At 40.7% G+C, this 24,304-nt stretch overlaps 1 protein-coding gene across 3 annotated transcripts in view; it reads right to left on the reverse strand.

Moving 5' to 3' along the window:
• Window positions 1–24,304, reverse strand: part of nlgn3a (neuroligin 3a) — a 169,070-nt gene that overhangs the window by 95,857 nt on the left and 48,909 nt on the right. Inside the window, exon 1 of one of the 3 annotated variants that reach the window (XM_046406258.1) lies at window positions 17,174–17,515. The exons of the other annotated variants lie outside the window; for them this stretch is intronic. The gene's annotated coding sequence lies outside the window, so the exon portion shown is untranslated. Of the gene's footprint in view, window positions 1–17,173; window positions 17,516–24,304 lie in introns of those variants that run through there. 3 annotated transcript variants of the gene reach the window in all.

A 24,304-nucleotide genomic window follows, 5' to 3' on the forward strand; every position in this document is an offset into this window, starting at 1 on the left:
ACCCCTTCCCCTGGCTGCTGGACAAATGTTGTCCCGAGTGCCATTACCAGCCAAACAGCCAAGGAAACATGGAAGGGTGAGCCTGGCAGGTCAAATAAAGACAGATTCCAGGTGAGTACATGTTGAGATGAATTCTGTTGCTAGGCTGCAAATAAGTAATGGCCATTCTCTTAACTGTTGACGGTGCTTGAAACAACTGTTTGTTCTTTTTGACTCAAATGATAGGGACAGATTTGAGATGTCTTGAAGCTGAATGTCGAGGCAGTGGACCCAGTCCTAAATCTATACTAACTGCTTCTCTTTCTCTTGATTGGGTGTGCACGTCTGGAGGTAGGCAGTAAAAAAAATATGTGAAACAAAATGTTGGGGTATGAGCATATTAATCAAAACCAGTTCAATTAGATGGAAAAGGACAGAAACAGGAGGATTTATATACTTCATATATATATATATATATATATATATACATGTTTATGAAGTCCCGCAACAGTTTATCATCCTAACTCCTACTGATCCACTGCAGAATCTCACTAGACATTTCTACTGAAAAAAACTCAAAGTAGCTAATCACTCAAGTCACCCACAGGGAGTCTTTGAGAATCCACAGGGGCAAGTGTTGGGTCCGTCTCTAATCTAGCCGTATGTAAACACATTAAAGCTTTACACAAGGCATACTCATTACCCATCCCTCCTACAGATGCCACTTGCAGGGTGTGATCTGCTCCCTTGACGACATATTTTGCGAGCGATTTCGAGAGCCCTGCCAACACAGCTCCAAAACACTGCTAACCAAAGAACACAAGACGAGGATGGCTTCTGTCTTCAGAAACGATCAGTGCTTTAAACAGGGAAAATCTAATTCAAATTAGATTGCAATTAAATAGATTGTGATATTACTTGTAGAACAAACCCTACTTTGATGAGCTTCTGCATTTTCATGTGGCACCACAATGTGGCTAACTTTTATGACTTTTATTTCCAGCAGGGGTAATTGTAATAACTTTGATGATCCCCTGACTTTTTATCCAGCACCATATTCAGATATTGACCAATACATCTATGTACGTTGGTTAATTTTGTTTAACCAGTTGTTAGAAACCAGAAGCACTATTTTGCTCAAGAAGGAGTCACTGAAATCTCCCAGCTTGTGTGTGTTAGCCAGCTGACATGCACGAGCTGGGAGGGAGGACTTGCCAGCAATGAATTATTTCCAAAGTCATGGCTGAATATTTAGCTGATTTTAACTATCTAGGTGAGGCAAAAAAAAAAAAAAAAAGATTTTACTCTTTAAGAAAAAGGCCTCTGTCTCAGCTTGGAATGTTTCCTTTATGATTGTCAGATACTTCTTCACTCCTGTGAGAGGCAAAAACAAGCACAGTCAGGGCTGCCACAAATGTTAAGTTGCAGCTGCTGGCTGAGGTGATCTGCTGGACCAGTTGAACCAACAAAACCTCTAAACACTGGGCCCTGGTTTTAAAATATTTGACTTGCTCCTTTAATCCCTCGGTTTGTCACATCTGTTCAAATTCAAGACATTTGGAGATACATGGTTTTCAGTGGATAGGAAAAGTATGAAAGGTTATGACTAACTTCCAGTAGCTGCCAGACAAAAGTGATGGAGTATAAAATATAATAACTGCCTCTAACATGTATTGGAGTAAAAGTAAGAAGCAACATAAAATGGTACATCAAGTACCTCAAATGTACCTCATATCTAAATGTTGTGTTTCCTAGATGTTCATCATCCTACATCTGTAACGTGGCAACATATAAGATTCGACTTGGTGAGCACATGTGAAACATGATTGAATTCCAGGAGAAAATACACTCGAACATGCCATAGAGAATTCTGCAGATATTTCTCGGAGCTCCTCTCATCTCCTCCACTGTGAGGACAGCTCGTATAACATGGCAGCACTAACATCAATTTCTGGCTTACAGTGGAAAGGAGGATGGATTTTTAGCCTTCTGGGATGCATCCCTAATAAAATTCAAGCAAGTGCAAGAAACCTGAACAGCTCTGGCATGGCACTGCGTATATAAAGCAAATCAAAGTTTATGACAATCACTTCAAATGTGAACAGCTGTGTTATTACTCCTGCTCCATTCCTTGGTCTAAATGTTGCTTGTCAAGGAGCTCCCTGTGACATGAAATACTGAACAAGAAGGAAACTCACTTATATTTGCACTGATTGATTACTATGTGAGATTGATGAGGGTATCATGTGGGATAAATGGGTCCCATTTAAACTCTACACTGAATGCTTAATTATTTCAGTTTAAGCAATGTATCTAACAATATGCAGTGCGCTGAACATCGATCCAGGCAGATCCATGCTACTAAAGAACTGACAGGTATGGGAGTGGGGGAACCATTTTTCTTAAAGCAGCTGTTAACACTTCACAAACACATAGAGTTCAACTGAGGGTTTATGTGAGTTAATTGAGGTCTGGCTGATAATTACGACAGGGAGTTGATCTCTCACAATCAGGGCCCCAAGTTCATTGGCACTGCATTATAAAATCTGATGTGGATCAGCTCCTATGGCCACTATTGACTCTTTTACTCTAAATTAAAGAGGCCATGCAGTTGTCCTTGGCCTAAATAACCATATGCAGTGCCAGTATCAAATGTAGACATGCAACTAAGAGTAACCCATAGTGGTGAGCAATTACTTAAAAGGAAGAAAACCGTTCCTCTAGGCCAGAAGAATGTGCCTTGTGATAACGTGATTTAGATTGCCTTTGCAATGAAAAGCATATACTATACATCTAAAACTGGGATTATGTGGGTAATTTACAGTGATGCAATATCTACTTTTTGGTTGACATTTCCTGCTAGGGATAGAGAAAATTAATTCTTGTGGTTCTAGCATCCCAGCCATCCACCAACCACCATTACAGGAATTAAAACACAAACAGAAGTATCCTCATAAACCATAGGAAGCCAGGCCTTTGAAGAGCTGATCATCCTGAGGACAGCACTTAGCTATGCACCATTTCATAATGCAGTGAAGTCTTGGACTGAGTGCATGTAATTCGCCACTTTCATCCACTGCATTTTGAATTATGTTTTATGCAGACAAAGATTAAAATTTCAGATCAACTTGTCCGGAAGAATGTAACATTAATTATTTTTTTAACAGTAAAATGAAAGCTGTTGAGGCTTCACTGTGAAATGTAATAGCCTTTCGCATTTGTGTGTGTAAGTGTGTGTGTGTGTGCGTGCATTTGTAATGTGCACTGTAAGTATGCTGAGAAAATGAATCTCCCCATGGCCTAATAAGCTAAATAACAGATTTAATTTAAGGTAAGTAGGCTGCACTTCTCAGTAAAAACTGAAAGGTCAGCTTTATCATTTGGTGTGAAAGGGCTCCAAAGAATCATGCACCAAGCACAGACATGACCCAGATGCTGCTTGTATAATTAAGGTCTGGCTAATAATGCATTAGGTACCTTAGCATGTACAGCAGTTACAGTAATATGCAAACACATTCGGGCAAAATATGTTGTGAGACAGCTAAATTTAATGTAAGAGCATAAAGTGATTAATTGATTTGCTCTGATCTAAAACTATCCCAGCCTTTTACGTGCCTCTGCTGGATCATATACAGCAGTTTTGTATCTTCACCTATTCCCTCGAGGCTCATGCGTGTCCAGCATCACAGAAACAGTCCTGAACCACATGAGTGCTTAATAGTGGCTGATGATCAATTAGGCAAGGATGAAATTTTAGAAAATAAAGCGTTAACAAACACAGCAATACCCGACACACTACTCTGATGTTTCTTTTCAAAACCTCAACTGCCTGGCTTCTTTGCAAAGTATTCACAAATGCCAAAAGCGCAGTGGTAGAATGATGCCATTGACATGCAAATGCCTGGTGGTTACAGAGAAGTGAGAGGTGCCAAGGTGTATTGTTGTGTGACAGCATTTCTGGATACATTGCAGTGAGAGCTGAGATGTACACAAGCACGCTTGACACAGCAAAATCCACAACATCTATTTTTGTTTTTTTTATACACACGCACAAAAAAAAGCATAATAGACTCATGAGCATTATGGTATGGGCCGTATTACAGAGAGAGCACAGGGTTACAGTAGCCTAATGAAAACATTAAATGTGGCCTCTTCACTGTATAAGCTGCCCGGAGTTTTATGGGAGCATAATTAAGTTTCAAACCAACCCGACAGTGATGTGCTTTTAACTAAAGGTCAACAGTAAACAGCAACGTGAGCCACACTTGATTACTATGTATATCACAACATCAAAAAAGATGCTGCTGCACTAATGAGGGGGTGACCTTTATCTACAGCATAAACAAAGACCAAACAAACACATGCTGCACCACATGGCCTCTATCTGCCATTAATAAGACACATTTAAGTAATTAATAGTGCTTTAATATTCAGAGGGACTGCATGACATACAATCTTTGACATTTCAGAGAAGAGTTTGTTGTGGAATGTATTCTGCTCTTGAACAGGGGGCACATTGTTGTTAATTTAAATCATCAGAAAAGCCTGAATACAGATCTATGAATGTAAATAAATAAAGAAAAACTACACAACAACATAGAAAAATGCAATTCTCACTGCTTTCATTTGACTCCAATAATAAATAATCTACATTCAAAAACACAGAAACGTAATGTGGGTTTGAGTATTTACATCTTAATTCATCACGTTAGAGGCTCATGTAGCTGCAGCGAGGTGGATTTAGGAGAAGATGCAGAGGGATTAGTGAAGTGATATCAATCACCACAGCTGAACCATCACCTTATCCAGCAGCATCACAGACCCTGGCTGATTTCCCCATTGATCCTGCTCAGGTTATTGGACTGGATATTCAGGATTCCCTACAGCTAAAGGCTAGGTTAGCCCTACACTCCAAGGAATACCGAGCCTTTGGAAAAAAAAAAAATTCATTTAGAAAATTTGATGGCAATCGTGACAAACATCATGGTGTCCAATCTGGAATGGTGCAGCTTTTTTTCCAGTTTAGAAAAGCAGCCAGCTTACTCTGCTAATTGGATGTTCTAGAGAACTTAGCCAGGCCAGCGATTCCAGATGATGATGAGCTCTGAGGGACATTTTAAAAGTAAAAAATTTGTGATAAGGTTGTTACTTAAAAAAAAAAAAAAAGTGTAACTGTAACTGAGGGGCAAGGTCACAAGGACAGAATTAGTTTTTCCAAATATAAAAAGTTGCTGGTGGGGTAAGGGTAGGATTGAGGAGATGTTGGGTTGGGGTTGGGTGGGGGGTGTCAGAGACATGCCTCAGTATCACACATGGAGGAGGGAACACTGTCTCTTGACAACAGTCCTTTCTGTTCGCCCTGGCAGATATGTCCACTCTCCATTCACTGTTTCTAATCCTGTCTGAAAGCCTATCTTGAATGTCAGGCTTCTTCCTAAATTGGCTCGTGTTCTTTGTGATTGATTAAAGTACTGTAACCCAGCTTTATCAGACTGCCCTGAACTCTGTATTTCTGCCAGATCTATTAGGTAATGCATCCAATGTACCCCCCTCCCCCCACCACACACACACACACACACACACACACCTACCTCCCATCTTTGGAAAATGCACAGATCAATTTACTACGATACAGAATACGGAGTTGTACCTGGCTTTATGATAGCACAGCAGCCTTGAGATCAAACAGAGCAGCGTTAAGCTCATCAGTTTGTGACGAATGTGGCACCCTAATTCAGTATAGCATTATTCTGCAAAATTGGCTTAAATTTATCAGTTCAAAACAGTGCACACAGGGATATATTTAAAACACATTTAACAGTCCCCATTCCTCATTTTTCTTGCTTCTGATGGAGGCCATGATGCCACCAGAAACTCCTCGGTGTCCCCTGACATTGAGCGAACAATATGGCTGTAATTCATGCGTTCTAATGCTGTAATACCACCCCATGCCATTGCACACAGAGGAGAGCGGAGAGGAGAGGTTACCCTGATATTACTGCTGACGCCTGAGTCCTAGACATTGCACTTAGAGTGTCTCCTGCAGGACATTATTCAAACATGCACAAAGGCACTACAAAGTCCATGAGACAAGTGTAGGCCACGATGGCAGACAGTGGACACACACATCCTCAGACACCACGGCCTACCAGTTGTACTCAAGGTCATACAGCAAGGTGTCACGTACGCAAGATGTCACCACTTTCTAAAATCCCTGATAAATTATGTGATTATGTGTATACACTGTGGTGTACTACAGAGCTGAATGTGGAGGAATGAAAAGACACAGCGGAAACACTCAGCACAAGGAACTCTGGGTATGAATTAAAATCCCATTTGTGTACTTTAAACAGAGTAGAAGACCCGTTAATGACTGCATACTTAGAAGTAGGCCATGTCCAAACACTGCAGGCAGACTAGGCCTCGGGTTGTCTGTACTTCCTCAAAAACTGCACACAACACGCGCTGTGAGCCACTAATGTGTCTCCCTTCCTCTTCTGGGCCCACTTTGCATCAATAAAAGCCCAGAGCACTGACAATGCATGCTGTAGATAACGTATGTGTGCTCGTGTGCCTTGCGATCACAACACTGCAGCATTTCCAAATCGGTTCTGCTTTCGACAAAACAACATTTTATCTGTCTTTTTTTCTACCATTTTCCTAACGTGAAGCAATTATAAACATCCTCCCTGTTCCATGTTTCATTAGCAACCTGAGGGAGAAAAAAAAGGGTTTTCCTCCAACATCTGGATGTTAGCAAGCTAGAGTAAAAAGTCAGATCAGATCAGATCCTCCTTACATCAAATGCAACTTGAGGGTACATCATTTATTCATTTAGCTTCTGACATCCAAACCATGCCCTAAACGGTGACACTTTGAAAACTATTCCTCTGTGCCTGAACTGCGGCGATACGAGTGCAACTAGCAGGGGCTCACAGAGGAAACAGAGTTTTTTTCATGTTCCTTTTACAGGCATGAACGTAGATGAGACAGAACAACGAGGCCATTGTTCTTTCCTAGCTGAAGAACCTTGGAGCTTTTGCAACCAGCAAACACAAAAGTGGAAATGCCTACATGCTTGTTGTAAAATGTTATGTGACTACATCGCCTTCCCGCACTTTCAACAGACAAGAAAAGCAAAGCCCCAACAGCTAAAATGGCATGTGACCGATTACCAGTATTTACCTCTGCAGGAAACAGAACTAACTACTAACCTGTGTAGGTGTGTCTCAGTTTGTGCTTATGTGTGTGGGAGATTTGTATTGTCCTTTTCATGTTTTATGAGTTGGCAGTGTGTAAAGAAAAAAAAAAGTGAGATAAATCAAGAGAGATTTTTCACTCAGCAGGAATAAAATCCAGCTTTTATTCAAAGCCTGCTGGTATGACAGCAGCATACTGCAATGCTTTAAGTTATCAGGAACAAAAGCATTTGTGAATTTGTCCTTACAACCAATGCTCTTCTCTATCTCAGTGCTAGACTTCTTTTCACCACTGTAATCCATAAATCACGGTTTTATCTTGTGAATAATTAAAAAGTATTTGTATGCCTAACCTGGGAATAACCTAAAGAGGAGCAAGATGGCGAAGGCTGTCCTCTATCTCCACAAGATCAACATCAGCAACTTGGTATGCAGACATACCCCACGAAAGCAATCCATATGTGATGGATACAAAAGAAGGTTTTCGGCGGAAGAGGAGAGCCTCCTCTGTGAAGGATTAAGTGCTTCAGATCTAATGATGAGAGACGGCCTGTTTTTATTTGTTTTCAAACGGGCATTCTGCTCTTGATAGAATAACGTCTGTTTTTCGTCTCCAGAGGGTACAAATGCTCATCAAAGACCGAGCTTTGTCAAATAACCAATAAACTGTTAATGCCATGTAGAACGATACACTTGCTAGAGAGGTTCAGAGAAATAGGAAAAATCAATGAGAAACAATTTATTCCAATTTACAATGTGATTATAGTACATAAAATTTTTTATTACACGCTTTTCGTCTTTGGATCCAAAACCATTAAGGGACAGCTCATGTTTTGGGAAGTTAGTCCTCTCCAACTCTCAATCCCTTGGTGGGATTCCTGCTATTCCTATCAATATCTGCAGCACTAGCTGCCAGAAGATTTGGTGGCTCTGGATGCCCAGGGCTGTAAATCTGGGCCAGGGTTGTGTGGGATGCTCAGATAAATGGGTTGGGCATTGTTTTATTGCAACACTGCATGTCTTAACTTTCTGTGTCTACCAGGGATTTAGAAAATTTGCTACTGTCCTTGGGTCTCTCTCTGCAACAGAGGCTCTGAGTTGGGTTTGATTCAGCCCTGGTGCCCCGAGATTACATAAATATCCTCTATGAGCCATTCACCACAATATCCATACTCTACTGTTTTGGTTGCTTTATTATCTTTCGCAGCGTTTTGTTTGGGGTGTGGGGTGCAAGTCTCAGATTAAAAGGGAAACTGAGGATCTTCATTTAACCCAGTTTGACAAGTCCTTTCACACTGTGACTGACAGCTACAAGCAAAGAGTAAACATTTTGTCATTGGAGGACATTCTGCTCTCAAGTCCTTTGCTCAGGACCCCTGCTAATGGATTCTACTAAAAAAGACCTTTACATGTGATGTAGCTGTTTGGCATTCGTGTGCAGCAAAGCATCAATGTGAAGGAAAAGTGGGCCACAGAGACACAAAGCACAATTATCCCTGAGGACACATGTCACATTTCCGAACATCTTTTGTGATAAGGTTTCTTCATTCGAGCTTGCTAATGTCTTCTCTCAGAAAGCACAGTGTGAGACAAAGGCAAAGATACGGCTTATACGGACAGTTCTGGATTCCCTTTAAGACACTGTTCGTGGATCTGCTGGATAAATCACATGGGTATCATTAGGATCAACCCTGAGGAGTATTCGGGTGCGTTGACACTGGCTAATGACTTTCCTTTAGGTATTTTTTCAACAGCTAATCAAGTAAAAAGATATGTAGCAGTTTGGCAGTCCTCCTGAAATGTATTTTACAGTTCCTATGCCATTTGCACCGTAAAACACACAACACTTCTTCCACTCCATTATTTATATCAGATGTAGGCTTGGGAGACAACTACAAGGAGCTCAAAAAATGAAAATTCAATATACTGTTTGGTGAACTGTTATTCTTCAGCAGCAATATCACATAACTCCACTCGATACCCCATTAGTTAACATATTACTTGGTGCCAGGCTACCAAAAAGCCTCGACAATGAATGCTTATTGTCAGTGTTTGCTGTGGAGTTAGGGCTTCAGTGGAATGTTAAATGCATGAAATGTGTGTGAAGCAGGTTTGGATCGAAAGAGGATGTGATTAAAGAGAATGAGAGATGAGAATTCCAGCAAACTCTGGGGTGTCAGAAAACGTTGAATCATTTAGTAATTTTCAACATGGTAGGGAGATCTGCTTCAATCAAAAATATACTCATAAAAGAGAGGGCGTGGAAAAAAAAACAGTAGCATTTGTGTTCTGCTTGTTGTTTATCAAACACTGTCAAATAAAAAAACAAAAAAAAACCAAAAAACATAGTAAAGCCGTAGTTGTCCAAAGCATGAATAAAACAAACTTGGCAGATTTTGGTTTGACTGGCTTTTCCCAGCCCAAAGCTCAGTTGTCAAAAGGCTTATCCAGGCTTACCTTTCTCCAACCTAACCATTTTCCTCTTGTTTCTTTTCAATCTCACCTCTTCCTTCTGTCCTTGCTCTTATCCTCTCTGATCCCCTCTCCTTTCCTGCTACCTTCAGAGAACCATTTCTATCCAACAGTATCATATCACTCTTCTGCTTTAGGACTGAACTGCCCACCGCTATTATGTCATTCAACACTTGTACTTAAACCAGGCTGAAATTTGAAGTGGGCGCAGGATGACCACAAGGACCCACAGAGAGAGTGCGGAGTCTGTCGTCCCCAATCTACTTCCTGGCTTTAGTGACTTAAGAGACTAGACACTAGTGTCACCAGGTCTCCACTGGGCTACTTTTAGTCCATACAGTGTATTAATAATCACAGCTGCATCCCACATAGTTACAGCATTCTAAAAATAATATGCGATTATGAGCACATAATTTGGGCATTTATGGCAAAATCCTCAAATCTGCACGACTTAAAGGATCAGAAAAGCACTTGGAGGATCCCACTAGTCTTATGTGTTCGCCCACATCACCAAACTCTTCAGAAACAAAGTTTTTGTTGATTAAAAACCAACAAGAAACTCATCAAAATCTTCAGCTTCTCCCCTCATCCTTGCTGTTTCACTCAAACCATTGTCATAGTGACCTACAGCCACCAATTCATCAGAACTGCCATCTTGGGAGTGTAAGCCATGAGGCTATTTCTGTAATGACCCAGATTTCCAGGTGAATCTGGATCTGTATCAATGTGATGAGCTGCGGCAAGTCAAGGAAAACACATTAGGTCAACTAAACTTAAGCATGTATTTTAAAGCTTGACTCTCGCAGGATATTTTAAATAATCAATAAAATAAACAATATATTAGTCGAACTGCAAGAGCCATGCAAAGAGTGCATCTGGCCTTTAAAACACAATCAATTTCAGAGTAAAATCCCCATTCTAATTTCCTTCCCTGGTAATTTTGTCTGATTAATATCAAGTCAATTTCCTGGAGTCTGTTCTTACACTGAGTGATGGCATGATGATGGTATCATTGGAAGAAAGCTATAATTGTGGAGGACGGCTCCTTTTGGGAGGAATATGGGCACAGATGGGCCCTGAGTTTGATGGAGGAATTTCTCTGTCCTCAAAGGCTATCAGGAAGCTTTGCCAAGCTGGCACGAGATATAAATAGACTAAAGTCAGGAGCAGGTCTACATGTAAGCACCAAAATAAACCAATCCAAAAGCAGAGACTCTCCTATAAAGTAAGAGGTTTCACAATGTCATTAAGGCTCATTTAAACATCTTCGACACTATAAAACACAATACTATTAAGAGAATCTGACTAGATTCGGTTGCTTACTATTCACTGATCCTTATATTGTTGTACTTGTGTATTCCTATCAAGATGACTGGAGACTGCAGTCGGACACACTGGACATCCATCAGGGGGCTAAAAGACGCCCATGCACACTCACTTTATACCTACAGGCAATTCAGCGTCTCCAGCCAAACTGATTAGCATGTGCAGGGAACGTGGGAGGAAATGTGAGCATCAGTAAAGACAGAGACAACTACCGCTCGAGACACCAAGGACATGTCCTCATATTGTTTTGGAGAGTTCAAGGGTTTTAATGACCCCCTCCTCAGGTCATTAAAACCTTAGTTTACATTCTACAATTGCACATTAAAATAAACTGCTCTAAGCCAAAAATGAAGGGATATACTGTAGTATTTCTCTACCAGAATTATATCCCTGGCATAAAAAAAGGTTTTGCAGAAACATGTTAACAGAATAAATGTATAGAAAATATATTACATATAAACACAAAGAAAACACTGTAGTCAAAAATTCCTAATTGCTTGGAGTTTGCAGTGGGAGAATTTGGACTCGCTAGCTCACTGAAATGCTGGCGATGGAGTGAAAAACAACATCTTCGGATCGGATCCCCGCACAGGGACCAACCAGGGGTGTGTTTGCTGTGGGGCAAAAATGACAAAGCACTCACAATCCTTTACATTTCTAATGATTCTAATTTTTGATTTGGAACCAGAACAGTCAGATGAAAGAAAAAAATCAGTCAGCTAGAGCTTTGAACTACTTCCATCTTTACCTAATGCCTTCTCTGTGTACTTTAGCAAATACAGGTAAATAATGTGGTGGAGAGTCTGCTTAAAAACAGATTTGAAGGATATAAATAAAGACTTCTACATTATTTGCAACTTGCCTTGTGGAAAGAAAGAAAGAAAGAAAGAAAGAAAGAAAGAAAGAAAGAAAGGAAAGATGGCACTGAGGCTGTACTTAATGTTTGCGATGGTTTGGATAAAAGAGAAGAAGAGACTACAAAAGAATACAAAACAAAGACAAGAGTCTACTTGTAGCATGGAGGTCTGTGATTATACAGTGGCCAACCAGTGGCAGAGGAGAGTTGCGCATGTGTGTGTGTTTGAGTATGTGTGTGTGTGTGTGTGCATGTGTGTGGGGGAGAGAGAGAGAGGAAGGATCTCAATTAATCTCTTGCATTACTGCAGTCATTTCCACTCTCTTCATCACCAGCAGCATGTGCTCTGTGAGATTTAAAATATTTAAATCTGTAATCTGTCAGCATTATGAGGTTAACACACACTCATACAAGTGGTGTCCTATCCGTCACCACGCTTTCCACTTCACACAGTCCCACATATATCACCAGGACCTGACATGGCCTTTTGTACTTCTGGCTGGAAAAGACTTTGCAGCTGGTATCTGTAATTTCTCAACAGTGGTACAAGCGTGCTGCAGGACCCTAGAGAAAAATTAATGGAAATGCGTGCAGCTGAAAAAAAAAAAAGGAAAGAAAAAAAAGCTGCGGCACTGCGAAGCGCAAAGAAGCCTCTAATTGTTTCCCCAGTGTATGTGACCCAGTGACTCTGGAGGAGTTCTTCCTCGTTCTTTTACTATGGGTAAACCAGCATTCATTATTGATTTGGTGGCACAGACTCTCACACAACATGGTCTGATGAGTGGGCCGAAGTGTTTTGTTAGTTTGGTTTGCAGCTGCATTATAGCCTCACTAATACACCCTCTTGCACCTTTTGTACACATAGTGCCGTGCTGTCCTAAAACTCTGAATTAATAACCAAGAATGAATAAACTGAACGGGATTAAAGCTTGAATGACAGTGGCCCATATAGTATGTGAATATTAGGTTGATGGAAGACACTCCAACGTAGTCCATTTAGCCAGCTCCATGTCATGTCTTCATACGACAGTTTTTACTAAGCTCCTTAAGAGCCTGCCCCAGGGGATCTGTGGTAGGCTGGACGTACTGACTCAGGCCTTATCTACCACTAATTTGCACCATGAATTAGATGGGCCCTCGCTTCTGTGTCCTGCCAGTCCCACACAATACTCACTCCATGTTAAGAAAATGAGCGGAGAAAGGGGTTTAGCGATTGCTTAGTTGAATCACAAGCTGGGGGATTGACAGCAGAAAGGCACACTGTCACATCAACTTTACCTGGACAGTAACGTTCATCCCCGGGATTTAAAAGTGTTGATTCCCTTGTCACTTGTCTCTATATATTCAGGGTGGATTAAACGGAGTAAAACGCAATTTGAATCACACAGATTAAGGTGAACTTTTCAGAAAACAAACAGGCAGGGCTTCACCTCTGTCAGCCACAGAGTGAAGACAGAATGACTGCATCTTTGTTCATTTCGCGGCGGAAATATTTCTTTGACAGGCCTTTTAAAAGTCAAATGAGCTCACAAGCTACAGATGTGGACTTTTAAAGCACAGAAAGTACAGGACCACAAATAATCTATGCACAAATTGCAGAGTTAGTTGACTGTCACAGCATTGACTGTCATATTTCATAGTTAGAGTCTGCAAATAACTGTGACACCTCTTCAAAATAAAACCAAGGCAATGTAAACAAAATTACATACACTGCTTCAGCGGACTGATTCCTGCACGCTAAAGTTTAAAAGGTCACTCATGTCATTTACATGTTCCACATGAGTGAAATGAACTAAACTTCATAGCATTCTAAACTTAAGTAAGTGTCAAGTACAACTTTGTGGCCGAGAGCCTCTCTCCCACTGCCCCCACCCACGCCTCTTGCTGTCTCTCACCCCATCTGACGCATTAAAAAAATAAATAAAAAAAAATCTCCTTAAAAAAAACGGAAGCAATCAGAAATAGCACCTCAGTGCTGCCACACATTTGGTCACGTCCCTGATTTTAACTCTGTGGGCTTTGCCCTCCGTCTGTGTATTATTGAGTGTAAATTGTCTCATTAATAAATAAATAATAAATACATAACTTCTGGCACACAGTGAGTGGAGACATACTGTGTGACATCTGCTTTGTAGTTAGAATGGCCATGTCCAAAAGAATGTTGTTTACTAAGCAGACATTGGTCTTTGGCAGGGAAACCTGTTAGTCAAGGGAGATGTTTTTGGGCCATGAACATTGTAAAGTCGCTGTTAAATATGTTATGTGCAGTAGTCCTCAAGCGTATCTTTGTGCCTCAGGCCAAAACTAGTTTGATAGTCAAACAAAAACGCTTTCATCTTTTCACAGATTTCTCAAATACATCTTATTCATTATTAAAACAAATAAGACATAAGTGCATCTTGTGAATTGCAGCTCATTTTGAGAAAGAATTCAAAATAAAAAACAATTAGGGTATTTATCTTTTGACAATTCTGTCACACACTGTAAACGTGATTTAGTGATTATGAAAGCGTGTTCTCCTGAGTAAATATGAAGAGACAAGTTTATCCTCCTTCATTAGTCACTGTACATCTATGTCTGTGGATACCAAGATTATGAAGGAGCTCAGCTGACACGTCATGATCCGTTCTCCATACATTTTCTGTGCCACTATTGTTTTGGGCAATTAAGACCCTTGGGGACTTTGAATCATTTACATTTTATATGGTAAAGACTGGATTTTCTCTTTAAATGAACCTCCTGTCCTGCACCCAACAGAAGAGGTGATCTATGTCCACATGCCTGTTTGGTAAGGCTTTTTTTTTCAAACTGTGTGTCAAGCCCAATGAAATTCTCTTGTTTTCACTCTTGCTTGGTAATTTGGTGCACAACTAATCTGCATTAAATCCAAATTCTCCACAACTGCCTTTTCCTTTTTGTGTGTATGACATTGCACAGTTGTGAAAGCGGTACTGGAACAATGACAGGACTCTCCCCAGGTGTGGGATAGGCAGCGATAGGACATATTTTTCAGAAGGTCAGAGGTATCCATTTGGGAAATTATTCAGCTTCTGCTCCTGCTGCTTCAAGACAACACGTCAAACACAATGAAGAATATTAGAAAGCACAAATAACCTTCCTCAGTCTCTCTCATATGTGCAACAGCACGCCTCTGCATATACACGGAGGAACGCACGCGCTCACACACCTCCATCCAGAGCAATAAGGAGAGCCCGCTGGAAGACAGAGACCGAAGGCTAAAGAACAACAGGCCTCTCGGGCCAGAGACCAATGAGTGGCTCATCCATGTTAAGTCAGGCCAAGACGTACCCAGGTGTATTCACTTCAGGCCAGAACAAAGCCTCAGTGACCTTTGCAGCAGACAGGGAGTCTCGTGGAGCTTTTCTTGAGCAGTTCTGAGACTTGCGGGGTAAACAATAGACTCGATGCCTCACTTTAAAATGCTGTGCGTATGTGTGCTGACTGACAGTGATCACATGCAGACCACTTCTCAACCCTGGGCCCAACCCATCCGCCCTAATAACTCTAGCCAGTGAACGAATTCAGCGGGTACTTTATCTCCAACAGCTGAAAAACAAACAGCTGAAACAAACCTCAGTTAAAAAAAAAAAAAAAAAAAAAAAAAAAGCTTCAGAAAGAGTGAAGAATGGTTATTAAAACACCAGGGAACATGAAAAATAGCAGTTAGCTGGACTAAAAGACTAACCCTGACAGGATAGAGAGGGAAATCACATGCGGCAGCAGCAGCAGCATATATAATCCTTCACATGATACCGAAGACACACAAGCAATACAAATTCACACACTGTCTTTGCAAATCAAATCCAAAGAGTCCTAATCAACTCTCGTATAGTCAATAACTTGTGTGTGTGTGTGTGTGTGTGTGCGTGCGTGCGTGTGTTTCGCATTAAGGGCATCTTTTGTCAATAGTGTGATGTGCATACCAAATAAAAGGCTGGGTCATTTTATAAATGCTTAGGTTTCAGGGATGCACTGCTTATTCAACCAATCACCATGACAACTCTGGCTTGATATTTTCACTCCACATTTTTAAAAAATGGCAAACTCTCACATTTAATTATTCCTTCTACCATCGACTACAATGAGGCTATTTATCTCTGAGCCATGTGTCCAGGAATTTCAAGCTGTAAAAAAGTAGACACAAGATGCCCGCAGGATCATTCTGGTTTAAATTTAGCACAATACTCTCAAGCCATTTGTGCCCTGTGGTTTCCAAAGCTTTCATAGGCGCTATGAAAAAAAAAATGGAAAAGTTAGGTCGTTCAGTACAAAAATCCAGCAGTCACGGAATGAGGTCAATGCTATCAGACAATGAAAATAAGTAGATTTACACGTTACTACTTCAGAAAGAAATTCAGCGACGAGTAAGCACGAAAATAACAATGACACCACATTATTAAAACACATTCATCTAAGTCCCGTCTCTTTGTCACTGACTGAAAGAAATACCAACTCTCACTAAGCGTGCATTATAATCAGATACTGAGAAAATGAGAGCTACCTAGTGGTCCAAAACAAAATCAAATCAACTGATATGCAAAACTTCAAAACAGAAGCACAAAGCGGGAATCCCCACGTATGCATGTGGCACGTTATCCCGCCCTTCACCTCACCAGATGGAGGTATACAGCGGGCTACAAACTGGTGGCAGCCCACTCGCATTATGAAGTCTCTGATCTGATGTCATCCTGGACGATTCCATTCACTAATTCTTCGTTTAATTTCCGCTCAATTTAAGAGCTTGCAATTTCATTTGCCTAAAGCAAGTCACCAGGCTATTTCATTTTGCGTGTGTCTGTGTGCGTGTTAGAGAGAGAGAGAGAGAGAGAGAGGGGGGGGGGGGGGGGGGGGGAGTCACTTCTCCATCACGCACGCAACGCAAGATGTCTTTATACCCAAGTAACAAGTGCCCCGAACAATTACCACAAACATTAAGTTCCTGTATTGATGCGTGCAGTGCAGAGGTCTTGTAACATGTTGTGGGCTACACGCCAGCGTGGACAACACACACGGACACACACACACACAAACACACACACATAGTTAATCCAAAGAGAGACTACGTTCAAGTCACAAAATATAAAATGCGTTTTGGAAGCATACGTGCTTCGTGCCGGTTTACTGCGCTGTGTCTACGCATCATCACCAAACAGCGTCCTTTATCTTAACACGGTCTTTATCTTAACAGAAAAAGAAGCGTGATAAGTCGTGTAATCTGAGTGCTAGTAGCCCGACGTGCCAGTCCCCCCCCCCCCCCCCCGCATCCCCCATCTAATTCACTCACAACGCAGACAGCCTCAAGTATCATGAAATGACTCACCTGCCTTGTCGAGACGTAAATCCCCCCATGCCTTGATTTTCTGGAAATAAAATAAAATAAAATGAAATGAAGCCGGGACAATGTTTCACTCTTTCGGGGTCTTCACTTGCAGTCGGGTGTGCATGTACTCCAAATATCCGTATATTGTGCGCACTCCTTCTGTTTTTCTCTAATGACCTTCCTGTGAAGCGAGCGCAGATCTCATTATCCTCACTCCGCTGTCATTTTAATGAATTTCTCCCATGTTGTTGGTTTATTTTTTTTTTCCAGAGGGAAGCTCTCCTCCTCATCCTCCTGGTGCGTTTTGATGCTTCTGCCTTGACTCTCCGACTCAACGCGAGCTTGACGAGAGCGCGCTGCGCGACCCCGGCTGAATGTTCGGGAGCGCTGATTGGAGATGGAGAGGAGAGTTACTAGGTAACCAGGGGCACACGCATCACACACGAAAAGCAGCGCAGGATTTATGCCTTCCAAACAGGCCTTCTGCCTCTGACAGGTCATCAAAAAAATGGGCTTTTTTTCATATTTCACCGACAATTCAGTGTCTCCAAAAACACAGCACCGCTCCTTATTAAAGGCATCTTTCTTCCTGGGTCGAGTTGGTCCAATATGGGAGTTCTTAAATATTTAGAGTTATGACGTAAAAGATAAAAATCCCGTTTCAGTCAAGATTAAAGTCTACTGAAGATACGATTTCAAAGATAAAAAAAAGCAGTAATGAGCGTGGAAGAGGACGTCTTTAAGGCTGGAGGAAATTCATGAATGAAGAACAGGGCAATGAAAAAGTTCCTTGATGGGATGCGACTGATCCTACTGTTCTCACTCAATAAACTGGGCTATTAAAGCTTCTTCACAACCTCAGTTCAATGGTCATGATGACTACAAGCCATAATAGCAGGAGATATAAGGGTGGTGACGGCTGGTGTGACATGTCATTACGGTCTTCTTTGAAAATGGCCCACCTTATATGGGTCAGAAAAATCATGAATCAAATCAATGAAGTTAACTTCAAATAAATCTGTCTGTGGGGGGTAATTAGGGACTTTTAGAGTTTTGCCAAAAAAGCTACATTGTCATACACGTGTGTAAAAGAGGGCTTAAATTATGCATAAATTAAACAGGTGCTGAGGGTCATATGTGACAATGTGCAGAAAGAAGCCTCACTCTTTACAGAAGCTGAGCCACACCTCCCCAGTATTTATACTTAACATTTTCTGAGACATTTCCACAGCTGAAACTTCTCCACGGATTTGTTCTTTCATGCAAGCAAATGTTGTGGATTTACACTGTGTTTATTGAAATGCTCTCCAGAAATAACCATCTCCATGTTACGTGGCTCTGGTTTAAGAGATCCTCTCTCCGCATACAGTAAGTCTGCTCCCTCTGCTGACATTTTCAAATCGTGGTTGAAAACCGATCTCTTCTCCTTGGCCTTTAAATCCAATTGACATCAATACAACGTCATCAGTGCTTTGACTTTCCATGTCATTGCTCTTTTGTCCTCACGTCTCTCTCGCTCTGATGTATATGTGTGTATTGTTTACCGTTGTGCAACACTTTGGTCAACATTATTTGCTCTTAAATGTCCTCCACAAGTCAAGTAAGCTGTGAATTTGAATTTTAAATTCGCCTTATCATCAGAAGGTGTCCTCCATCGAGACCAAGCCCAAATAAAGCTTTTTATACACCAGAGTACCAAATGCACTTCAGGACAGTTCAAATGCATATAACAAAACTTTAAAATTTAAACACAATTCAACTACCACACTGTACATAAAAAGATACCACACACAATAATAAGTGACTCGTGCATATCTAAATGGTTTAGATCCGTAGGCAGGTTCATGATAAACAATTCAACGCCACAGTTACAGCCACAATACAGCACACACACATCAGTAAAATCAAATGTAGTTAGAACAGAAAACCAGTAGAACTCTTTGTAGAAACCACTTAATAGTGATGTATCTAACAAGTGTCACGAGCCTCTCACGAGTATCTACCAGGGGTCTTAATGTTGGGGGACACAGAAGCAGGGCAAACAGATTGTTCAAGTTTTACTTGAACAAGACAAGACAAGACAAAACAAGTGGATACAATCAAAGTTTTTTGCGTTAAGGAGAGTGATCTCAGTCACAAACACATCAGCGTGAGCATCACAGTGTCAGATAGATAGATACAAGCATGCCAGCTCTCCATTCACTGACACACAGCTTTTCTCTGACAAATGGATGTAATGTAGTATTTTAAAATATCAAGAAGCTTAAGACATGGAGCGATGTGTGAAGTCTATTCTGCTGAAGGTAGAATTTAATGTAAATGAAGCCCAAATTCATTTGAACACATTACCCACCATCCAAGCATTTTTATCTCATGATAGCTTACACACCATACTGAGTTGTTAGAATTTCTTGCTTGCTTGTTCTCAGGGACAATGAAACATACACAGGTACACAGCAACACAGACAGCAGGATGCACAGAACAGCAGAAAAACAAAACCTTAAGAAAAACATACATGGAGATCAGATCTGTCAAATACTGTACAGTCAAGATTAAGGACAAAATGTCAAGCAGGACATCCAAGAAGGGAAGGATAAATAAATGAGACAGGCAAGCAGGACGAGAGAGTCTGCAGAACAGTGAAAAGGAAGGCTGACATTGTGATGACCATGTATATCAATAAAGAATCATTTCAAAAATAATACCCTGCCAACAACCCACCTAACAATAGTAGTCCACTTTACAGGAACTCAGTCAAAGCATCTGAATGTCACACATGTTCATTAGTGCTGTAATAAAAACATGGAGACTTTATTTAGCTTACATATTTACCCGATCTGCACCAGTAATTCTTCTACATCAATAATGTTATTCATTTTATTCATTTTTGGACAACTGAATCATTTTCTTTTGCGGCTGAAATAACATCTGCTATTGCTCGATGTTATTGTTACCAATCCAATTTCAATCATGTAAATCATGCAAACAGAACTACATCGCAGTGTCAGGCTTAATCAAGCCAGATAACTCAGAGAGTCTAGCGAAACTGAACTTGAAATGGACTGAAGTGGACATCTGGTAGTAAAAACCCAGGAATAAGAAAACAAATCCCCACTTTAATTTATTTTGTTTGTTTATTCTGTGTTTGACAAAATCGCACTAATCTCATTAAATGAGACCATTGTTCATGATTACACTTTCCCACTCGTTTTCACACTATTTTACCTACACAGTTCATTTATTTGGTCATAGAATCCCTGCTATGATTAAGAAAGCAGTTGTCTTGACTGTGCTGCATTTGTGGGCCTGCAGAGAATTTATGCTGAGCTTAACTCGCTAATTTAGCAATAGAGTTTATTGTGTCAAGCCCTGTCTTGTGCCTGGGTCTTGTGACGCCTGCGGTTTTCAAAAACCTTTCAAATACGTGTCTGCCTCTGTGTTTCGCTGCGCTGGTGTCCTCACTCCACGCCCCTGACATTTGTTCAAATTGTTTATGTTGATATGCTTGCCTTGATACGGCAAGTAAATGTATCCTGTTTTCATGCATTACAGTTTTGAAATAGCTTTTACAGTAACATTATAAAAAATAATCTGGTAAATGGTTGAAAAAAAGATTGGGAATCTCTTTTGTGTCCATTAAATTCCTTTCTTCCCCCAGAAGTTTGCAATTTACTTCAGCTTGTACTAAACTATTAAAATTGATATCTTGTGCAAAGTGATTAGTATGTTTGATAATTAAGACACATAATGAGAAGGATGAGGCAGCTCATGCTGTTGTGTGGCCAGATGCTCTCAGAAGACTTGGACAAATGCATTCTCTAAAACACCATAATATATCTGGGATCCCAAGAGATGAAGCGTGTGTGGATGAAAGTGCTGGAGGGAGACAGAACACATTTACAATCTATACACACCTCGAATGCTAAAACAGCTGATCGTGATGTGATTTCTGTATGTAAAGTCCATTTATCATCACCTTTGTAGCCCGTAGTTTATCAGTAACACGAACGTATGGCTCAATACGTCCTCAGAAGGGTGCAGTCTTTTTTTATCTGCCACTGATTTCTTCGATCGCTGACGTAAGCCAGAGATGATCAGATGACAGATGACAAACCGAGTACATTCAGAGGACAGAAAGGGCCTATGGGGCACCATGTATAAAACAGGAAGTCTCTTGCATGACTCTTTGCCCATCTTTAATTACTCTCCTAGCTGTATCTTTTAAGCAAAGTAGAGCATCACCCTTTGTATGTTTAGCCAGAAGAACCACTCTCTGCAGGGTCTTCGGTGTGGTTTTCATACCAGGCAGTGATGCTCACTAGGACGCTTTTGGTGGTTAAGTAGTACAAACACAGGCATCCGAGGTGAAACAGCCCACTTTGCCTTTCTCAGGCCCATCACAGACGTGTTGTCGGCAAACTTGATGGTGCTGGAGTTGAAAGGGGCTTCACAGTTGTGTGTATGCAGGGAATGAGGTAAGGGGCTCAAAATGCAGCTGTGTGTCTCAAAATAGGCTTCACATTCATACTGCATAAGTAAGTATTTAGTCAATAAATTAAAAAAAAAATATTCACAACTGCTGCCTACTTTGAAAATAATTTACAAGACAACTTTACTGTGTGTGATTTTTGACATATGTGAATCGATCATGAATGAATTACTTTCTATTTACTATTACTAAATAAAAAGTCTTTATTTTGGAGTATTTCAAAGCTGAAACAAAATATTTTTAGTTAAACGTGTTACAAATTAATCTGAACAGAGTGCTTTTGTCAGTTCTCACTACGCTAGTTAGTACTATAAAATACTTCCTGCTTTATTTTGAATAATTTGCAGATTGTTTGATTGTAGCATCACCCCGGGAACCAGGGTAATCTCTGCCAGAGCTTGACCATCTTACTCAGCACCTTTCATGCCCCTCAACCTTTAGAGTGCAGACTGAATATTAAAAATAGAAAGTGAAGAAGGGGAGGATGTAACACTATTCTTATTACTTCTGTTCCTCACTGTGAAAATATGCTGGCAGTATAAAGACAATCTTCTCATCCTCTTAGCAGGGCTGAAAATGTGATGGAATGATGACCTTGTACTTTATTGCTTCTCATTTAGATTGTTGTTTTCCTGTTTCAGTGGCTGTCAAACAGCCCAAGTACAAATGGGCACACAAAACCCGACACTTATTAAAAATATTAAGGATCTACAGATACAAACACAAGTGCATAATTCAAAACATGGTGGGGGTGCAGCTGGAGACAGCAAGCCAAAAAAAAAAAAAAAACTTTGGCTAAATGGATACAATCTGGGCAGCATGGTGGTGCAATGGTTAGCACTGTCGCCTCATAGCAAGAGGGTTCCAGGTTCGAATCCCGGTCTGGGCCCTTCTATGTGGAGTTTGCATGTTCTCCCTGTGCCTGCGTGGGTTTTCTCCGGGTACTCCGGCTTCCTCCCACAATACCAAAAACATGCACATTAGGTTAATTGGCTACTGCCCCTAGGTGTGAGTGTGAGAGTGTGTGGTTGTCTGTCTTTGTGTGTTGGCCCTGCGATTGACTGGCGACCAGTCCAGGGTGTACCCCGCCTCTCGCCCGTAGTCAGCTGGGATAGGCTCCAGCTCCCCCGCGACCCTGACGGATAAGCGGTATAGAAAATGGATGGATGGATACAATCTGAAGCAGAGATGGTTGTGCTTTCCTTTTCAAACTGCATAAAGAGTCTGATTTACAAGTGAGAAAATGCAGCTTTTCACTCTTCAGACTTTGAGGGAATCTCGATGGTGCTGTATTACTTTCATGATTTTACTCACAGTTTACATCCACAGTCAACTCTTAATCCTCCTGTAAAATGTACATACCCCTTCATCGTTTCTACTCGCGAAACACCCATTTTCTGCTTGGTTGAACTACTTTTTGTGATTTCGAAAAACACATTTATGATTTTGGAGGCAGTCTTCCCTCACAGTGATTGGGTCTGGGGCTGAGACTGATTACAGCATCTCACATCATGCACTTCCCCCAGTAGCCTCGAAAATCAGGTACTCTCCCCGGGACCCAAACAGTCAAGAAAATAAAGAGTTTTAATCAAGCTGCTGATACATGTGCTTAATACTAATGTTTTCATCTGGCACAGTTTTCACTGGTTTACTACCACATTAGGACTTGCTTTTCTGTGCAATAATCTTAACATCATTATCAAGGAATACGGTTAGTCACAGCATAGGTCACTGCCCAGGGTGGGAGAGGGGATTTAGGGATATTTTTGTGCCAAGCCGGTCTTTGCCTGAAACCAGTGTTTTCAAAAGGTAAATCTAAGATAGAAAATTTATTGTGCACAGATGATTTCACCATCTCCTGTAGCCATTATCACATCTGTTACAAAAACAAAGTTGTGGAGGTAATCAAGACCGTGCAAATCAGAAATGTTTAATTTTTATGTATAAAAGGTTCTCTGAATGATCATGTTGAAGTAAATAGTTTCCAGTTGCGAAAGCTGCAATCTTACTGTTTGTTTGCTATCAGTCTGTTTATGCTGAAGTGATACTTGACTAAACTGTGCAATAGGCAAAAAGCAGCTAGACAAGAGCTTGGCTCTCATGCTCAGATTTCCATATTTATTGCCTGAAATCCTGCAGGGAGTTCAACTGAATGCCAATCGTAGCGCTGACTCACTGAAACAAATATGCATCTGCAGCCTGCACATTACAACACAGACCCCCTACTGTATGACTGATTAAAGTCTACCTTTTCAAGCTAAATGTTATGGTATAAGTGGCTCAATGTGACAGAACTGAAACTATGAAAAATAAAACAAAACAAAACAAAAAAAACACGGCAGCAGTCCAGAGTTAGAGGAAAAACAACAGCGGCATTAATAATCTCCCTATATAGAGCACTTTCCACACGAGGCAGGAAATTGAAATCAAATTTTAAAATCACTGAATTTTAATCAATAAGATAATTAATAAATAAGGAGGAGTTTTAAGATGTTTACACTCATCCTAAACCACGTTTGTGTGAAGACATGAGATAATCAGAATGGTAGTTATAAACCTGGGGGTGTCAAAAGAAACATTTCAGTGATTGTGAGATGACTAATAGGAGAAGGAAGCAAAAAAATGTGACACAAAGTCAAGC

This window comes from Scatophagus argus, chromosome 12, assembly GCF_020382885.2.
Source record: "Scatophagus argus isolate fScaArg1 chromosome 12, fScaArg1.pri, whole genome shotgun sequence".
Lineage (NCBI taxonomy): Eukaryota > Metazoa > Chordata > Actinopteri > Scatophagidae > Scatophagus > Scatophagus argus.